This window comes from Ambystoma mexicanum, chromosome 5q (genome assembly GCF_040938575.1).
Source record: "Ambystoma mexicanum isolate Mex_15411 chromosome 5q, UKY_AmexF1_1, whole genome shotgun sequence".
Taxonomy (NCBI): Eukaryota; Metazoa; Chordata; class Amphibia; order Caudata; family Ambystomatidae; genus Ambystoma; species Ambystoma mexicanum.
Window position 1 is genome coordinate 248,297,044 of NC_090933.1, and position 19,103 is coordinate 248,316,146.

Consider the following 19,103-nt stretch of genomic DNA (forward strand, 5'->3'; position numbering starts at 1 on the left):
TATCTATCTATCTATCTATCTATCTATCTATCTAACATGGGAAAGTGTTTGTTTTTTAAACATTTCCACACTGTTCCACCAGCCTGCACCAGTTACCTGAGGACCCTCGGGACGCCACTGGCTCCATTACATGTGGACACCCCACCCCATTCCCTGGATTTCAGCCCCTGCACACGTGAGACGGTTGCCTGGAAGTGGTGAAACATCAAGATAGGAGTCATTTTAAGCGTATCGATGCAAGGAACAAAACTTGAGGGCCCTCTGGGACCTCACAAACCACATGTCGAGGCCCTAGTAGGTTGCACAGCAATGCACAAAATCAGCAAAACATCAGTGTGGTCATAGAAGGACTGGGCAAAGCTCATTTTAAGGAACACAACTTGAAGGTCCCTATGTGTCCCCAAAAAACACATTTCAAGGCCCTAGAATGCACTGTTTCCAAGATATTTGCACAGCAACACATACAATCCGGGAAACATCAATGTGGTCATTTTAAGCATCTCAACACCAGGGACAAAGCTCTAAGGCTTGAAAACAAGGCCATTTCCGAGATATGTGCACCCCAATGCACTGCACCATGCCAGGGTGAGGCGACAGGTGGGGAGAGTGCACAGAAGGTCCCAGTATGCGACAGCACGCCAACACTAGCCTCCCCTCCATGTCTGCTCCAGGGTATGTAAGCCAGCCAAAAGTGCCCATTTTCAGTGCAGTTTACTTCAGAGTGCAAAGCACATCAAACGATAAGCGACTCGGAACAAGGACCTACATGATCATTAATTTTCAACAATTAATGACAGTGTTATCATGTCTGTCTACTGGCTACATAACATCTGCACACCCCATCACTTCAACACATGACATAGCAAAACATCAATGTGTTTGTAGAAGGACTGGACAGAGCTCATTTTAAGCATGTTGACAAAAAAAACAAAGGTCCCTCTGGGACCTTTAAAAACCAAACAAACTTAAAAATCACAGTTCAAGGCCCTAGGACGCACGGTTACTAAGATATTTACACTGCAACACAAAGCACTGCACCAGGGTGAGGTGACAGGTGGGGAGAGCACACAACGGCAGGTGGGGAAAATGCACAGTAGGTCCCAGTATACTGCAGCATGCAAATCTTGCATCCCCTCATATCTAGTACGGGGCATGCTTCATTGAGTTGCAAAAATGAATGAGAATGTTATCATGTCTGTCTACTGAACCCATGAGCAGTATGGGTACTTTTGCTAGTAGCATATATTTTGTGTTTTTTCCTTCTTTTTAGATATATGTGTAATTTGAATAATATTTCTTTTTTGAGGTTTTGAAAAGATTTGATACATTTTGTATAAATGTTTAATTAAGTGTGCTAAAGTTTGTGCAAACTAAAGACACAACAAAAAAAGAATAAGACTTTCATCACTATTGCAAGGCATTCTTTAGGTGGTCAGGGCAGAATAATACATACAAACATGGACACATTTCATCATATGCACTCAGTGTAGAGATTTATAGTGAACATTTATGCTGGCTGGAAATCTCCTTACAAATCAGGATCAGAAAAGTGAATCCCACTCAAAACCAGCTGACAGAAAAAAGTTTGAGAGGACACTTTTTCTTCACACCTTACATCTACCCACCTAGAAATGCACTCTTCTGCCGGAGGGGTTTCATGGTGTCCCTCCTGGTGAAAGGACCTCTATGATCTCCAAAACCACACATGTGTCACTGCTGCCCCCAGGTCCTCCCTGCAGAACTGGCCCAATTTCACACCAGACCTGGACTGCTCTGAGCTGGTTGATTTTTTCATGGGTCTGTCACCTCTGTAGTTCCAGTTTATAATACAGAGACTTGAGACTGGGGGAGGGCCAGCATTAGCTTGTGGCACCTTGCCATGCCAATACCACGATGCCAGTGCACCGTCTGCTGCTGGTGAAGGGTGGAAGTTCCTGCTGGTGGTTCTTTTCTTGACAGCAGAAGCCTCCTTTTGACCTGCATTATGAAATGGAGGTACAGATGGGGAGGAAGTATCTCTGTCTTCTGACGCCATTTTTCATGTACTTTTTATGGCCCACAGGGCCAATCCTTAGACATCATTTTGACCCCCACCCCACCTTTTCTGAATCCATGGAGCAAGCTTAATAATACAATTCCCTCTTATACCTATCCTCAGATCGAAAGTGAGGCACAACACCACTAACCTAATCAAAACACCAACCACCTTTAGCAGGTGATTTGTGGAGATGATGTCTAAAATATCACTCCTCTTGTACGGCCAATGAGGAAGGCTCTACTGTAAGCTTTATTCACAATCTAGACTGTATCCACAACAAGGAGAATATAAACTGTGGGGAAACCAATGAGGGCCCATACTAACCTAACCAGATGTAAATGTGTTGGGGAGGGAGCGTGGCAACCACAAACCACAACAACCAAAAAGGAAGATCCGACGTTCTCCTATCAAAAAAAATTCTTTTAAAAAGTGTTCAACTGTTGGAGATTTTAATGCATACTATATAGGTTTGTTTCTTTTAATTATTTGTCTTATTCTACCTCAAGAAATATTTGTTAAAATTAGTGGGAACTTAAACATTTAAGCACATAAAGCCGTAAAGTAGTTGTAAACTCAATAGGCTCTGCTTACATCAAATCAGTTGCATATATTGATAACTGGATGTGATTTAAAGATAATTTAATAGGGATTAGGACATTTCTTCAATAATTTGTTAGGAAAATGGGTGACATATAGCATATTTTACATCACTTTCAACCAGTAACTTCATCAACACTGACTAGATTCTAAATAGATTGCAAAAACAAATCTACAGAGGGGGAGTTAAGGGAAATCACTCACTTGTATTGGTTCATTTCAAAGTACTTTATCCTTGTAACACATGTCAAAAATTCTTTTCTGTTTTGGAAAAATTGTAAATGTCTCCTGAAAACCATGATTGTGGTAGGTATTTATAGTAGACTCCTGTTGAATTTGCCTTCTTTTATGAGAAGGTAAGTATAGGTGGGTTACATAGAGATCCAATCGTTTATCACCAGCATGGCAGTCTCATACCGGTGGTAACCACATGAATTGTTCATGCAGAGTGGGAAAGGGCAGGGGCCAGACATGGAAAGTCCCCCTTCTTCCCCAACTCAGCCTGACAAATTCTAAAACAATGCTTGTGGCTCACTCAAAATGATGGTAATAATTACTTCCACTTTTACCACCATGTTTCACCAATCTGGAGACATGCAAGTGACCACCAATGTAATGTTGCAACAACACAAAAAAACAGTGGGTTCAATTCAATAAAAATGTGTTAACATGAGTGCTAAATTGTATGTGTTTAAAGTACACCGAACCGGCAACTTGTTCAAAACAGATTAGAATTTAAATATCCATTTGTTGGAGGGGATGGGGTATTTCCACCAGTCAATATTTATGACAAGAAATGCTTTATTTCAAGACAGGTTGCACAGAATTGGCATTTCTCCACAAGGTACTGTCAAATGAAGTACAATCACGCCCTTCCCTATTTTAAGATTTTTTTTCGTAAGCTCTATCCAGTCAATTACAGGAGGATATCTGTTGATTGACACTCATTCCCTACCCTAGAATGAGTGTCCCTAGAGTTAACAATCAACATCCCATCCTGGATGCAGCACAGAAACCAGGAAAATTCCAACAGTTCATATATCTCCCTCAAGATTACTGACACAGGAAACCGCTTCTTTCAAGTCCTCCTGAGTTCTCTTTTTCATTTGACACTGTTGACTATACCACTCTCTCATCCATCTGGTCCATCCAAATGGTCGTAGACTGAGCAGTTCCATGATAATCTTCCTCTTTTCTTTCAGAAATATTCAATTTGTGCTTCAGGAATGATCTGTAACCCCTCAATACCAGTCATCATAAAAGGTTATTCGGATTTCTCCATTAACATAATAAATACAGTAAACATATTACAAAATAAAACAAGAAGATATAAATATCAGTAAAATATTACTTAGTCCATCTAAAACAACATCCTTTACGTTTAATATCACCTTTGCGCCTTTCCTCACAAACATGTGCTAAAATGTGTTATGCAGAGCATCTTCTTTAAAGACTGAACTGGGTATCAGATCATAATGCAATTGTGAGTTAATACAGTTGAAAATTAAACACATCGCCTCCTTACACATCTGATATTTGATCTGAGAAAATTAGGTCTCAACCATCTCATCCTCTCCTTTTTTTTAAATGGGCATAACAAAATAAAGTGCAGTAGATCTTCATCTGCATCCATGTCACACTTGCATTTTGTTGGAGACTTTAACCATGTAGTTCTTTTCGCCAGTGGAAGCAGGTTTAACCTGGCTTTAAGTAGGATTCTTTGTCCCTCAGGGGAATCTAAATCTAGTATTGACCCAAGGGCACACGGGGTCCTCTTATCGTTTTTATAATCTTTTTAAAAAAAAAATAATTGCTTATTTAGAGCGTGCTTAATACCCAGAGGTTTCTAAGCGTGGACCCGGGGATCGAACCTCTGTTACTCCGTGTCGTCTTGCTTCTAAGGCAAGCTCATTGCTCCTGAGCTATGCTCCCGAGACTATATTCTGTACATAGGCTGCGAGGGATGGTAGAGCGTGAATTGTCCTCATCCCTCCGCAGTAAATTATTTTCCCTACCAGTGTCTTACAGCTTCATTAAAGCTTCTTACTCTTCCCATTAATTCTCAGCAGGGAAGCCATGCCCATTAACCAAACCCACTCCAATCATCAATACGCTGATGACACCCTGTTATCACAGAAAGTCTCATCCCTCAATGATATCCATAACTAAACATCCTGAAAGAATTTAATTGAGCTCTGCAAGTCCAATTTCTGTCTAGAACGAAATCCTGATAAAACTGAGTGCATCCTCCTCAATGGGGTCTCCTCCCAGACCCATATACAAACCACGCTCAAGGACATGGGACTAAAAGTATTTCTCGCTCCCTTTTTCATTAAGCAAAATAGTTGTTTCTATATTAATTCCCAGCTCCCTATTAAGGAACATGTCAACAAAAATCTCAATAATCAGGCTTTCGATCAAACTTCTTGAAATGCTGAAGCAATGCCCGCCACCCAATATCTTCCATGCCAACATACATGCCCTTGTCTTTCCTCGTATTAACTCTGCATTTCTTGTATGCTAAAACCCGCACCTTGACCAATTAGTAGCAGTTCTCTTGCAGCAATTGATACTAATGCCAATTATCTCATGTGACACAAAGGGCCTCATCACGAGTTGGGTGGTAACGCTGGCGCTATTTCCGCCGGTGCTATTAGCCCTACCGCCAAACCCCCCGGCGCTATTAGCGCCGGATCACGGGTTTGGCGGAACGGTTAGTGCCCATTCCCCATTGGGCCCATCCGGAAAGTCCTCATTCCCCATTGGGCCCAATGGGGAAAATTTGCCCTCTTACCGCCGGCGGATTTCCTGCTGGTGGTAATAGCGCCGAAAATCAGCTCAGAGCTGGGGGGAAATCCGCCAAGGCCATGATCTGGCGGACTCTTAAATGCAGCGGTAATAGCCCTACCGCCGCATTTAAAGGTTACCGCTAGACTGTCCTATATCAGTACGTAAGTAGGATTTCTTGCTTTCAGTGTTTATGGTTTCTGAATTCCTTTGGGGTTTTAAAAGTGCTCACAAACATGTTTGCACCAATTTGGCACAATCCCAGTTTTCTCATCGAGTAGAAGCCCACCTAAAAAATTGGCAATTTATGTTGGTTACTGACCTGAAACAGACTTCTGAGATATGTGATAGGGACCTTTTAAGGTATTTGAAGTTTCATCTCCACATAGGTATCAATTTGGTAGACTTGGTATGGTAGACTTACCTGACACAGTTTCAGAGAGATACTTTAGGAAAGCATACTAACATAACCAGGAAAATTCATTTTGGCTGAGAACACGATAAAAACTAATAATAATAATAAGGGTCTGTTAAAGAACAGCAACCTCTGGGTATATTCTCTCCTACGCATCCCAGAGGATGACGCAATGCAAGATCACCATAGAAGGTGGAGGGGACTTGAGCTTGGACATTGAGCAACAAGATCAGAACAATCTAATGTTGAAATGGCATGTGTGTTTGTGGGAATCCATTACAAAACTGATTTCTTATAATATTTTACACAGATCATATTGGTGCCCAGCTAGTACTTGATGGATTGTTGGAGACCGTGTTGCTACATCGGGTCATTCTTGCATATGTTATGGGACTGCCCCAATGTTAGATCATTTCAGGGTAACTCATAACCAATGTTGCTCTTTCCACAGAACTTGCATAACTGGGTCAGGATCTGTCTGTAGATCCAACAGAAAACTGGTGGAGGAAGGAGTGAAGTGGAGGGCCTTGGCCCTTGCCATGCATAGGTCTACGCCCTGGAAACAGACCAAACCGGAGATGTACAGGGAATGGAATAATTTGATGTCAACAGTGGTGGCTTTTAGAAGATTTGAATGCCAGCGATATGGGGACGCCGAGCAACGCAATGTACGTTTGGTCAAGAGTTCTTGAAGTTTTGTGTTCAATAGTAGGGTTGTGACCAACCTAATTATGTACAGAGAAACTGAATTTGATATTTAGGGAGTGGGAATCTATGCAATAGAAAGACAGATGGGAGGGAAGGTTGGAAGGGGATTGATGTTTTGAGCCAGCAGTATGTCATTCCTCAATGGATGTGGAAAATGAAAAATAAAGATTTCAAAAACAAAACAAATAACTGTCCATTGTCCATCATTTAAAAAAAAAAATTGCAGCTGGCAATTTATTTCCAGTCTTTGTGTATACATGTTGCTTTTAGAGATGGTGCTTAAAAGGCCTTTCTGAATCAGAGGTTTCAGAGTGTGTACAGTTCTGTTTGCAGCAGAAATATGGTTAACCCACACATACAAATCCTGGGGTTAACGAAAAGATGCTTTATTTACAACACATGGGAAAAAAGAAGTGTGAAGTTAAATGTAGATAATATATCTGGACGTCAGCGTGTTTTCCTGTTATGTAAAATGTGTATGCAGTTTCTTTTTTTTTTTTTTTTTTTTTTTTTTTGGACTTTACAATTTTTATTTTTACATAAATAAACATGAACATGAATAATCCAATAAACACACAGCCAATCAATTCAATGTAAATAAGCAACATATCACAACCAATTTAAAAATAATCATCAATGTACTAAAAATAGAACCGGTTGAAGAAGAAGAGAAAAAAAAAAAAAAAGGGAAAGAAAAAGAAAGGAAAGAGAAAGGAAAAAAGAGAGCAAATGCAGGAAATAAGGACTAAGAATACTAATTGCATGAACCATACAACAAATTCAATAATAAAACAACCAATGCACATCCTATAGATGTCATACAACACAATAGTGTACAAGGATATGTATATATTGTCCCAGATCAAAGTTCTGCTTTACTCATAGGCATCAAGAAAGCAGCCCCAAATGTCCCAAAACTTGTCAATGTCATCAGTGAGTTTGTAAATAGCTCTTTCATATGTCGAAATTGTAAGAAGCTCCTCCACCCAATCATCAATGTTGAAAGAATTACTCGATTTCCAGGACCTCAAAATGAATTTTTAGCAACCATACATGCACGTAGCAGCCAAACTTTCTTTCCAAAGTCAATTTCCTCCAGAAGAGAATCATGGCCTAAAATCAATAATGAGGCATTCATGGGGATTGCAATGTTTAAGACCAAGCTTAATCTCTCACATACCTTTTCCCAGAACTGCATCGTTTTAGGACAGGACCAAATCAAGTGACTCAGAGATCCTCTAGAACATTTACATTTCCAGCATAGATTGTTGTCTAAAAGTTGTCTCCTGAATAGTTTCTCCGGCGTCCAATAGGCCCTAAACAACAACTTCGTTTGAGAAGCTCTGAGGGACCAATCCAAACTCACCAAACGAGTGTTCTCACAGCACCTTCGCCAACATCTGAAGTTCACATCTTCCCCCAATTCCTCCGCCCACAGAGCAGGTAATCTCGGATCACCTTTCCGAGTAGCTTTTATGATACTATACATGGTAGAAGCAGGGTGAGATGCACTGAGGCATACAGTTATAGCTGCCCAGGCTGGACTCTGAACAGTCAATTGTGGCACCTCAATACAAGCCGAAATAATAATCTTCAACTTTCGATATTCGGCAAATGAGCATTCCGTCATATCATACCTCTGGCCAAGCTGAGTGAACGTTAACCAGTTCTCCCCATCAAACAAATCTCCAATGTATTTGATACCAGCCACAAACCATTCCGTCCAAAACAGAGTTTTGCCCTGATACTTCAAGGCTGGATTATTCCATATGGAGGCATATGGATGTAAATATGGATCTGCACTCATACGGATTGAGAGTTCACACCAGCAGTCTTGTAAGAATGAAGTAAGGGCGCTGATTTTTCTTGATTTATTCCTTCGAGTGGTTAGCAGAGCTCTCGGGTCTAATTGGGATACAGCACTGCATTCCCAAGATAAGAGGTCAAAATGCTCAGACTGTACATCTCCAGAGTCAATAACTTTGCACAAATGTCGAGTGGAAAAGGATAAATGGTAGTCTGAGAAATTAGGCAAATTCATTCCCCCCAATTTCAATGGGAGTTGAAGTTTCCAGATTGCAAGTCTCGGAGGCTTCCCATTCCAAATAAAGTTCTGCATAATCCTATTGACCTCCTTAAAGATGTTTCCTGGTATCTTAATGGGGAGCATGCTCAAGAAGTAATTTATCCGAGGAGCCAGGTTCATCTTCAAACAGTTGATTCTGCCCCATGTCGATAACTTCAAAAGACTCCACCTCATCAAATCTGATTTTAGAGTCAGAAGAATCCGAGCAAAGTTAATGGCAGGTAACTTCACTATGTCTGCTCCAATCCATATGCCAAGATATTTCAACTTTTCAGCACACCACCTGAATTGAAATTGAACACATGTATGTCGTTGACACAACCCATTGATTGGAAGGATCTCGGATTTACTCCAGTTAATCTTATATCCCGATATCACGGAGAAGGAATGAATGTCTTGCATCAAATAAGAAATAGCAACAGCCGGGTCTTGATGGGCAATCAACAAATCAACAGCATATAACCAAACCAAATTATTCCGACCATTTCCAATTACCGGTTGAAGGCGTACATCCGCCCTTAAGCTCACTGCTAGAGGTTCCATAGATATAATAAAAAGGAGAGGTGAAAGAGGGCAACCCTGCCTTGTACCACGATGAAGCTCAAACGGATCGGAAATAGTATGCAGTTTCTCAGTGTACTTGCCTGTGAAGTGTTTATGTAATGCCTGTTGGCTGGCATAGCGTGGGGAGGCCGCACTAACTAATGACACGATCTCACAGATTAACTGGTGGCAATGCCCGCCTTGGAGCAGGCGGTGGCCTTTAATTGTAAGCTGACGTCACATCCGCTGCATGCTACCTCACGTGATGGCTAGACGTTACATCATCCTCTTTGTCACGCATTCCACCCCACAACCCGTTCCCAGAGTCACAAGACTCAGGAGGTCCGCTCACCTCTCACAATGGCAAACTGTCAACCAGAGGCACAGGGAATATTCTATGGCCCGTGGTGCCCTCCATCAAAGGAAGCTTCCTGGCACCTCGCTAAGGCTGCTTCGTTGACGAATCAGGCCACGCTCCTGATGGCTATTGCCATGGAAACTAGGGACGCGCAACTAGCACAACCTTCCGATCACGTGATATGTTTGTAATCACGTGATCGGTAACCACAGCAACTCCTTTAAAGGGAGACTTGGCGCTCACCCTGTTGCTTCTCAGCTGTGTTTCTACTAGGCACCTATCGATTCCTTCTCATTCCTTGTTTTTGCATTTCTGACCTCCGGGATCCTGACCTTGGATATTGCTTTAATGGACTGCTTCTGGACTCCGCTTTGCTACAACGCTCTTTTCTGTTGGATTACACGAAATGCTCTTCGACCCGGATTTTGCCTTTGGACTGCCTTTGGACATTTCTTTGCACCAAAAACTGGTATCAAGTATCCTGCTTCTGCTCTAAAGGAATTAACCATCCGAGGGGCTGGACTTTTGCCACACTACCACGCTGCACCGGTTTAGTGGGGGAAAATCTTCCTGAGTACAGGAACACCTCTACCTTCCCCCACTTTGGTGTTTATTCCCAGCCATGGTAGGTGTACTTTTAGAGGTTTTCCTTGGTTTTTCTGTTATTATTGGCTGTACTTTGTTGCTTATAACGTGCTCTGTTTCCTTCTCAGCTACCTGGGTACCCCGTGCAGTTGTTCCAGCCACCTGTAGCTCCAATAACTGGTCAGAGAGTATCCATTATCTCCCAGACTGGTGCTTGAGGACGGGGGCATTTTCAGTCTACATGGTACTCACGTCTTGACAGACTGGGAAGCCTATTTCGTACCTCATAGACTACGGACACTGCTGCGGGGGACCCAGTGGCTGCTCTGGTACAGCCAATCACAGTGTTATGGGCTGATATGGTGGCCGCCACTACCGCTATACATGAACGCTTGGACACCATCCAAAGCGAATGCCATGCATTTCGCCCCGATCCTGAATTTTGGGGAACCCCCCTGCCCAGCCTGGTCCCTAGGAAGCATACCTCCTCTAAACCCTGTTTATGTACCTACACCATTCCCCCTGGCAGCCCCTGAGAAATTCCAAGGTGACCCCTGGAAGTTTCTGACCTTTTTGAACCAATGTAAGTTGCATTTTCTTTGTCGACCTCAGGCCTTTCCCAATTACACTACCAAGACCGCCTTTATGCTCTCCCACCTTGGAGGCATAGCGGCCGCATGGGCCAATCCGCTATTGGAAAGCAACAGTTCAGTGCTTTACGACTTAGTGGCCGAAATTACCAGAGTTTTTGATACCAGGTACAAGGCCCAAACCCGTGATTTGGAATTACTGGACCTAGCCCAGGGTAAGGCCAGTCTGATTGAATATACAACCCGGTTCAATCAATTATGAGTAGAAACAATCTGGCCTGAAAACAAGAAGGCTGTGGTCTTTTATAGAGGCCTTAGTGACTCTATGAAAGACGCACTGGCTGTGGTAGCCACGTTACCTGTCCAATACCTGGAATTGGTGGATTTAGCCTTCCAGGTCGACGCCTGTAGGGCAGAACGCAAGTCGGAGTCCGGTAGAGGCCCTTGATTGCTGTTTGCTACCGGTTCTACGCCTAGTGATTCCTCAGGGGAGCCAATGCAGATTGGGGGAATACAGGGCCCCATTTCATCCACAGAAAGGGAACGACATCGCAATACCAATGCTTGTTTCTATTATGGTTTAAAAGGCCATTAAGTAAAGGAATGCCCAAAGCGCCCAAAGAAACCCCACAGGTTTTTTGAAGACTCATCCCTAGACACCGGGGCACGGATGAGCCTGATCATGACTCCCTCAGCTCAGTCACACACCATCAGCCCTGCGGCACCCATGTTGATCCAAGCCCTTTTGATAACCTCCACTGACAACAAACACAATGTTCGGGTGGTAATAGATTCCAGTGCCACAGGCAATTACATAGATATCACTCTAGCTACTGCCCTGAATCTACCGTTACGCAACAAGAGCTGGACAGAACCCGAACAAGCTATGGATGGCTTCCTTCTGATTTCAGCACCCATCAGACAACAGACTATGCCCTTGACACTCATTATTCATGAAACCCTTAAGGAAGAAGTGTCTTTCGATTTGATCACCACACCTCAGTTTGGCATCATTTTAGATGTAACCTGGCTTAAGGCCCATAACCCAACAATTGACTGCTCCCAGGGCAATATATTTTTTGAATCACCTCATTGCCAAGAGCACTGTTTGGTTTCCAATGATACCCCCACTTCGCCTTGTCAGGCTCTGGTGCCATTGCTCATCGGACCCCTGAAAATCTGATTGCTGCATAAGACCCACCAACCCACGTCATGGGTGCAGTCACACTCGGTATCCCAGCCGAATATCATGACTTGGCCGATGTATTCGACAAAGTGTGTGCTGAACATCTACGCCCACACCGTCCATACGACTGCCCTATAGATCCTATTCCTGAAGCAGTCGTTCCTTATGGTCGCATATATTCCTTATCACCATCTGAGGATCAGGTCCGAAAGGAATACATACAGACCTCCCTCCGGCTAGGGCACATCCGTCCGTCCCAGTCTCCCGCTGCCACTCCCATCTTCTTTGGTCCCAAGCGGGAGGGTGACCTGGACTGGCCAATCCCCACCATTGTCAAATCACTGCAATCCTTCATAGGGTTAGCCAATATTTATAGGAGATTTATCTCAGGGTTTTCTGCCATTGCCTCCCCCTTAACCTAGTTCATTAGTCCAAAAAACCCCTTTGTCTGGACTCAAATCCACCAGGAGGCCTTTGAAACACTCAAAACCGCCTTTACCACGGCTCCAATATTGCAACACCCCAATGCCAATTTACTGTTTTTGGTGGATGCAGATGTCTCCTCATATGCCTTATGAGCAGTGTCCTAGACCTGTCCAACCACCAGACTTCTGCACCCCGTGGCCTATCATTCACGCAAGTTCACCCCAACTGAGACCCATTACACTTTGACAGAAAAAGAACTCCTGGCTGTCAAAGATGCCTTCCAGGTTTGGAGACATCATATATTCGGGGCCAAACATCCCATAACAGTCTACTCCGATCATCGTAATCTACAAGACTTAGCTGCATTAAAATGCCTTTACAGACGCCAAGTACGTTGGCATTTGTTTTTCTCTGCCTATGATTTCACCATCCATCACCGACCTGGTGCTGTGCATGGCAAGGCTGACGTATTATCATGCCTCGCTGGTGGAGATGCCCTTCCTGTTTTTCCAGACCAGCTGTTAGATAAGTCGCATTTCGTTTGTCTGTGTACCCATCCGGTTTGTCTTCTAACTGACATTCGTCAGTGGGTTTCACAACACCCTGACCAGGTACAGGACTGGAATATGTTCTTCCATGAAGGACTGCCCTTTGTCCAGAATAGATTGTTCCTGCCCAACCAAGACACCCGCAAAAAAGCCCTCGAGTGGTCCCATGATGAAGCAGTCAATGGTCATCCAGGACAAAAGCGCACTCTGTCTCTTCTCCAATGCTGGTGTTGGTGGCCTTCCATGTGTAGAGACGTCATTGAGTATGTAAACAGTTGTTCCATTTGTGCACAATTCAAACATCGTAAATGACGGCCCTTAGGTTTACTACAACCCATGCCACTGCCACCAAAACCCTAGCACACCGTTACAATTGATTTTATCATGGACATGCCGAGGGTGGAGGCTTATGAAACCATCTAGGTAGTGGTGGAGACTTTTACTAAAATGGCTCACTTTGCACCCTGTACCGGCATTCCTTCAGCCCCTACGTTGGCCAAGCTGTTTTTCCATTCTGTGTTCTGTCTCTTTAGTCTCCTAGGCATTGATGCATGATCCTCCTCTTCGTACCACCCCAAAACAGACGGCCCAACAGAGCGTGTTAACCAAACCCTCCAACAATACATTTGCTGCTTGTCCCTGCAATATCATAATTCATGGTATCATGTTCTCCATATTGGAGAGTTCACCTATAACAATGTACCACACTCCTCCACTGGTTTTTCCCCTTTTTACTCATTGTACGGCCAACACCCCCTCATCTTGCCTATTCCTGATTTGTCTGGGTCCCTCACACCAGCTACCGATGCCTGTCTCACGGATCTTTCTGTTGTACACAACCAGATAATCGGCCTCCTCCAAGAAGCCTTAGCATCAATGTACAGCTCAGCAGATAGGAGACATACTCCAGCCCCTCCTTATGCTGTCCATGACAGGGTGTGGTTGTCTACAAAAACATTTCCATATACCTGGATGTCGGAAGTTACTGCCCCGTTTTATAGGACCTTACAGAGTCATGAAAGTCATCAACACTGTCACTTACCGCCTTGTCCTGCCTAGGTCCTGGTGCATCTGATGTTTTTCGCACCTCCCTCCTCAAATCTTGTCCCCAATCTACTCAGTTGATTCTGCCTCCCACTCCGGTGCTGCAGGGCTTCTCTGAGGAATATGAGGTACACAAGATACTTGGCTCCCATCTCCGAAGGGGATGCATGTACCATCTGGTAGATTTCCTCTGGGCCGAGCCCAACCCAAGGTCCTGACCTTGGATATTACTTTAACTGACTGCTTCTGGACTCCGCTTTGCTGCATGCTCTTTTCTGTTGGATTACACAAACTGCTCTTCGACCCGGATTTTGCATTTGGACATTTCTTCGCACTACAAACTGGTATTAAGTATCCTGCTTCTGTTCTCAAGGAATTAACCATCTGAGGGGCTGGACCTTTGCCAGACTGTCAGGCTGCACCGGTTTAGTGGGGGAAATTCTTCCTGAGTATAGGAAAGCTTCTACTTTCCCTCACTTTGGTCTTTATCCCCAGCCACCCAGCAGTAGGTGTACTTTTAGAGGTTTTCCTTGTTTGTTCTGTTATCATTGGCGGTACTGTGTTGTTTATAACATACTCTGTTTCCTTCTGAGCTACCTGGGGACTCTGTGCAGTTGTTCTAGCCACCTGTGGCTTCAATAACCAGTCAGCGAGTATCCATTATCTCCCTGACTGGTGCTTGGGGACAGAGGTATTTTCAGTGTACACGGTACTCACGTCTTGACACTCTTGCACCGTAAACAAAACATAAAACCTTCTTTTAGCTTTACAGATGGCACAACACAGACAATGTTTAATATGGTTCATTGATGCTTAGTTCATTGATGCTCATGCAACCATCCTCTTCTTATGTTTGAATTACATAATCTCTCATCTATGCGGGTACCCTTCTGGCATGTCTCCTAAGATATCTGCTCTCTAGGATGTACTTATCTTGTTCTGGGGTTGATGTCACTAGGTTCATCATTGGTTCACACATCTAGTGGAAGTCCTCTCATTACCATTGGTGAAACCCATTTGAACACAGAATTCCATGTCAATTCTTCCCCCTTTCACTTGGCCATGACCATTGACCCTTTTTGACCTGTGGTCACCAGAGAAGCTACTACTATTAATTAATGCCTTGACATTGGTAATAGCCAATTAGCCGGTACCAGAAAAGCACATTTACACAGGTTGCAAACTACACAGAATAACCCTGTTAGAGTTGTGTTGGTCTTTCTAGTAGAGATCATATTTCAGTGGTCAGAAACTCCACTGGATACCTGTGAAACAGTGTGGTATGCACAACATTCTTTCACTTACTTATAAGTGTTGCAATACTGATGCACCCGTTTACCTGTCTGATCGGCTAGCCTCCTGCAAAGTGGGTCACTTATTGCACTCTTACGTCACCTCCAAACTTGCACAACCCAGATTCAAACTTTCTAGTTTTGGCCGCACCATGTTTCATGGACAAGCCCCCCTGCCCTGGAATGGGTTTCCTACCCACCTGTATGTTTGTTATGTCTGGTTTTCAGCTCGCTTTGAGGGCCTTGGGCAATTTCGCGCCTTATAAAAATTAAATTAAATTAAATCAAATCAAATCATGAGGCATGTCCAGTTTGTGGATGGGTTTCCTATTTTGCAATAGCACTTCATCTACTATTTGTATCTATGATGTATCTGTGATGGCATGAGTTAATGTCTGGACGAATCCTTGTCTTAGTTGGCACCAGTGTAAGGAACTCATGGTGGCAACAGTAAAGACAGAAAAAAGTGATCATAGTTCAAGGGTGTTTATTAAACTGTATAGGTAGGTTGGAAAAACACCTGATCTAAATCTAAATTTAAGATGGGAGCAAGTTACGACCATCAAAAAATAATAAGGCAGTCTTAGTGGCGTCTTGTCAAATAAAATGGCCTATACTAAGAAAAACCTATTGCCAATCCTTACAACTAAATACAAAAAGAGTGTGGGGGAGGGTTCATAAGAAAGAAAGAAGTGTTCGCAAATGATAAGCTAGGATGTGGTAGTCGGGGTCTCCCTTCCCGATGTTTTGAGCATGGGAAAAAGCGGGATTCCTGAGCACACGCTCGAGCTTTTCCAGCACGAGACTACAGTTCCTTTCTCCAGTATTAGGACCTTCGGTGGGTAAGTCTCTTTTCTACAAAAGGTTTATTGCCTCAGAGGACCTGATGTGTTCACAAAAACAAACTAAAATGTCCTTTCCCTATGTATGTTGGGTGATGCCTTGTCACCCCTGAATCCCCCTCTTCCGAGCTCAGATCCACAAAAAGTTCCTAGCGATATCAGGACCTTCAGTGGTTAGATCTCTTGCTTCCGAGGGCTTGATAGGTTTAAAATAAATTGCACTTTGGGATGATGATTCTTCACCCCTGGGTCCTCCTCTTGGGTGCTCAGACTTCTCTCGAATATCAGCCTCCCTCAGCCTCCCTCAGTCGGGTTGACTATGGTTTGTATTCACAAGATTGCATCTGCTATATTCATGTATCATTGGGTGAAGGTATTTCATCTCTGGACCCCCTCTTCCGGACTCAGACCCTTCTCAATTGTTTGCTTCCCTCCTTCGGGTTCACTACACCTTTTATCCCAAAACAATTTCACCTGTTGCACTCACAAGTTTTAATTTCCTTTTATACAATCCACTGTGGGCCTCCCTCTGTCGGGTTCAATCTTGTCAACACAATGTTCATTGGGGCATCATGCTTCGCCCCGCTTTGCAGGAATCCCTCTGTTGGGTTCACGTTTGCCAGCCTCGCAGTTCATTCTACTTTTCCACTATGCAGGATTTGCTTCCCTTAGTTTTCCAATCATTTGCCACTCAAAGACTTTCGAGTGTAAAGTGGATTTTGCTAAACCCCTGCATGACCACTTTGACCGTTTCCTGGTGACTCGCCTAAAGCCTTCTGGTATTGGTAGTTTCAACAAAAAGCTGAATCATCCAGAGTCTCTTGTTTGAGCACCAACATGGTGCCGAACCCCTGAGCAGCTTTGAACTTACCTTAATTTGCCATTTGTCACTTTCGTTCGACACAGTTTGGTTTCTTATCAGTTCTTCCCTCGACTCAGCGTCTGTGATGAACCGCTTGGCTTTTCTTGACTCTGGAGTCAAGGACGGTACCACAATAGCAAGCATCTTTCCCTGTCCTGCTTATCATTGTAGGAAGCCTTTGTGTACCATTGACATCTGCTGCAAAAAACTTTGGCTATTGTTTGCAGTCTTATGATTCCTTCCACGGAGGCTTTGTGGGTCTGGGGCGGAAAGGGCAAGATCGCTTCTTTCCTTGTCGCCCCTTCAGTTCTCGCTGCCTTTCTCTTCCTCTTGAACTGCTGCCTTGGGATAGCAGTCTCGTTGTGTGGTTTGCCTTACTCGTCTTGTGCTCTCATCCTCCACCTTTTAGCCCTGTGGAGAAGGGAAAGGGCCATCCGGTGTGTGTGATTCTGGCCAATTGCCTTACTGTGCCTGACCCTTGTGTCGGGACATGTCAGGTAAACGGTTCTAGTGTTAGATTGTTGGTTTCCATGGTGTAAGAAAATGTTTCTGTTGGAAAAGGGGATAGGTCAATTCAGAAGGATGAGTTTGGTAGGGTTTGTGAAATGAATAGGGGCGATGGTGGTGTTTTGTCAAAGCAGATTGGGAGTTTGGAAAATAGTAATCAGAGGGACCTGGAGGAGAACGACTGGGAGTATTCAGGTAAGACACAGGGAAATAGGGATTCTGGGAGAGATAGTTTCCAAGGGTAACAAGGTTCGGGTTCCTAGGGGATTCGTCATATATGGAGGGGTCGTTAGATCTGGGCAAGAGAGATTCATTGGGAGGAATGGAGACAGATGTGGTACACCCTACAAAGGTTTCAGTGATCTCATTCTCTTCTCCTTCTTCCCTGGGATAACAATGTGCCTCACCAGGGGTATATCCCCAAGAACAACCCCAGGCTCTCATACCCAGGTGATCCTCCCTCGCTTGTCCACCCCCGGGGTTGGGATTTGAGAGTGCCAGCCCTTCCCTGGCCACCTAAATAAGGGATTCTCGAGGTCTACTCAGGAGAATACCCTCAGGTTTCTCACACCAGTGGCAAATCAATCTCCTGTGTTAGTCTTGAGATATGCTCCAGCACCAGTGAGCTGACCTTCTGATTGCAGAAAGTCTCTGCCGGATACACCCCGCTGGCCATTTGTGGGGTCATCCTGTAGGCCATTAAGAACATGGTCAACACTGTTTCCATTAGAGTCCCATCTTCAAAAGCAATCCTGAAAGCCTTGTTAAAAGTTTGCATAAACTTCTCCACATCCCCATTGGCCTGGGGCCAGTACGTGGTGATGCAGCGTTGATGAACATTGTAGAATTACATGAATTCCTCAAAGTCTGCTCATTGGGATGGTGGTACATACCATCTGCAGGAGCCTGTGAGTGGAAAATATATATTCTATGATAGGTAGCACAATGTCCACAGCTGTAGATGCCACACATTGCAATACTGGACATCTGGAGAACTCATCCAAGACAACCAAAAAGTGTTGGCTCTGTTATACTGTTCAAAATTCCATACTAACTGTCTGCCAAGGGACAGATGCATCCTCGCTCACATTGATGACTCTCTCCAGGCCTGGTGACTTTATAGGTGGTGGTCTCGGCATCTCACCTGTCACCAGGCAAGATTAGCAGCTGACTAACATTGTACAACGTTCTTCCCCACCTGGTTCTCCAGCTCAGTAAAACAAACTTTCCCCTTTAGTAGCCACTTGGTGTCCGGTGTGGGCTATACTGATCACTCTCTGCATCAGGGTCAGGGAACTACAATTCTAGTGCCCCCTAGCAGAACACCTTTGGTGCCTACCGATAGTTCTAAACAAATATTTCACAGGTCTTGCATGAAAGTCTATGTGACCTGCCTGCAGTGACTGATGCCGAGCAACACCGACTGCCTTTGACCGCGCCTCAGTTGATCGCCAACCTGCTGCATGTCTCAATGCTGATTGGTGGCTTCAGAAATGTCCTGTAATTAAATTGATTTCGGATAGGCAATATCGTGACCATGTTCAGCAATGTCTCTGCTTCAACCCCTAATTCCTGAGGTATTGACAGTGCCGTTCCCCTGTGTTATGACACATAATCCACAAGGTTGCTCGCCCAACCCTCAAATGGAGTGTGGAGTGCGACCCTGTAATATTGCAAAATCCAGAGCTC